General features: G+C 39.1%; 1 non-coding gene across 1 annotated transcript; it reads left to right on the forward strand.

Annotated features, from left to right (window-relative positions):
* Nucleotides 1–1,757: 1,757 nt before the first annotated feature.
* Trnav-aac (transfer RNA valine (anticodon AAC)) lies at nucleotides 1,758–1,830 on the forward strand. The gene has a single exon. It is a non-coding gene; the product is annotated as a tRNA-Val (tRNA).
* The last annotated feature ends 800 nt before the right edge of the window (nucleotides 1,831–2,630 follow it).

Below are 2,630 nucleotides of genomic sequence, written 5' to 3' on the forward strand. Positions count from 1 at the left end.
TTCTTCTGTATCAGCTTTCTCACTCAGATAGCTTAAGACCCGGTCTGTGAGTGAAGTACATTCTTTGTGAGACCACTGTTTGTAGTCGTGACACTGGATACTCATTTCGTCTTCTACTCCCACCTCACATTTAAGGCAAATGAAGAATTTTGCCCTCTCCTCCAATGCACTTCGACCTTCCTTTTTTTTTCTTCTTTTTTTTCCATCTATCTGCAAGTTTCTCCTGTCTTTCACCCCCCCCCCCCCCCCCCCCCCCCCAGTCGATGATCCTCTTCCTCTGGTACTGGCCTTCCCCCTCCTCTAGAACCCTTTTCCAGACATAATTTGTTATTAAGAAATTGACTGTTTTCTGGTTAGGATTAGGATTTGATGATAATTGAAATTAACTTTTTAAGCTAAGTATTTGCGTTTACTTGTACACACAAAAACTGGAAAACATGCGGTTTCGTTTGTGTGAGAGTCAATTCAAAACAATGCCGACATTTTTTTTTTTTTTTTTTTTTTCAATTCAAGGTTGTTTGACCTTGGAAGAAGTTGATTTTTATCGGATTTTTTGACAGCGACAATAAATGTCACCGTCAAAAAGTGTCACCGTCAAAAAAAAATTAAAAAAAAATTCAAGCACAATATTTTTTTTTTTTTTTTTTGCGTCCGTGGGCCAAAAACTTCAGTACTACAACAATATTAATCGGAGCACATCGCATGAACCACTGCTGAGCCGGCCTTGACCTCTCAGTATTATGATGAACAAAACGAAGTTCTTACAGAAGTGTACCTGCGTACCCCGCCCAACAACAACAAACAAAAGAAGAAAATAAATAAATAAAATAAAATGGAAGAAAGATGAAGATTCGATGGGGACATAAAAAGGCCGAGAGGTCTGGGCAGATGACTGAATTTAGTTGTATGCCTTCGTCATACTATTATTAAAGCAGCAGTTATTCCACGTGTCTGTTGTTATCTTTCTTTGCGTCATTTGGTAAACACAAAACCAAAACCCACACAATACACCCACATCCATTAGTTCTGGAATTCTTTATGCTTAACTCACTCAGTACGGCCAGTCCTCTCTTCTCCTCTACACACACCCCTCGGATGTCCAGTGAGTGTCTCAATGACCCAACCTTTTAGCTTCCGTCGTCAGAATTGTGGTATTCTTTGTCAACATTCACCTCTTCAGTATAAGAGCCTTCCGCTTGCAATATTTTGATGATGGTAATTGGGGTGAAACGCTGTTAACGTCGTCTCTTTCGCCGTTCGTATGGAAAGAGTTAATCGTACACTGAGTATAGTAAAACTGAAAGTAGACATTATTTGTGACAAATAAAATTCACGACAGAACGCACAAACATATTTCCCAGTATAAAAACAAACTTGCCTGTAACAGCAAAATGGTGAAGACAACTTGCTACCCAACTTGCAAATAAATGAACTCCTCCTGACCATATTTTTTTTTCTTACTAAGAGAACTTAGCATTATCGCTGAAACCCAATCGCTTGAGCAGACTGGTTGAGAGAGTGAACTCCTCGACGGCAGTGACTTCCGGATCTAGAACTCAGGATAGTATGGCCGATAAGAATGTTCAACAAGGTAAGATTTTTTAGATAGTTGTCCTGAGTTCAAGAAACAAATGATTAAATAAAAAATACACTATGGTGAAGGCGGTAGAGAAGAGAAAGAAGAAGAAGAAGATGAAGAGCAGGATTTAGTCATTCTAAAATAGTAAAAGGAAATATAGAAGCCACTTACCTTAATAGTTTCCGTAGTGTAGTGGTTATCACATCCGCCTAACACGCGGAAGGTCCTGGGTTCGAGCCCCAGCGGAAACACATTTTTGTTCTGTTTTCGTTTCTGCAACGTTGTTGTCCACGAAAAGAATGATATCCCAAGGAAAAAAATTTCAAAGGAACTAAATTGTAATGTGCCCGATATATCACATTTAACATAACAAAAGGTGGCCAGAAAATACATTTAAAAACAAAACAAAAAAACAACATATATATATATATATATATATATATAATATATATATCTAAAACTGATAAATAAAACAAAATTGAAAAACGACACCTATTTTGTTAAACAAAATAATATACATGTATGGTTGAAATTCGGACTCTGTTTTCAGTTGCTACACCGGTCTGCGTATATCTGGTGTGTCAGTAATACAAGGATCCGTCGCTGCGTTCGGACAAATCCATATTCGCTAAACCGTATCTGCTATGCACTGAGATGCCTGACTGGACCCGCCGGTCAGCAGCGTAACCCAACGCGCTCAGGAAAAAAAAGAAAAAAGAAAAAAAAAAGATTTAAAGAGAAAAACTGACAATATATATATATATATATATATATATATATATATGTTATAGTGTGTCAGGCACCAATGGTAGAGATTTTGCAGCACACGTTGCTTACTGACAGACCCCTCCTACTCCCATCCCCCCTCCTCTCCTACCTTCCCCCTTCTCTTCTTACCAGTACACTAAACGAACTCCTTCCTCGGGTAGGCTGTAAACCCCCCTTCCCCTCCCCCCCTTTTCTACCATCTCTCCCTTCCCCCATCCCCTTTACCCTTGGCCACAGAGTGCCGAGATAGCAAGACCAGAATTTATGGGCGTTGATACTTCAT

The sequence above is a fragment of the Babylonia areolata genome, chromosome 3 (genome assembly GCF_041734735.1).
Source record: "Babylonia areolata isolate BAREFJ2019XMU chromosome 3, ASM4173473v1, whole genome shotgun sequence".
In the NCBI taxonomy this organism is placed as follows: domain Eukaryota; kingdom Metazoa; phylum Mollusca; class Gastropoda; order Neogastropoda; family Buccinidae; genus Babylonia; species Babylonia areolata.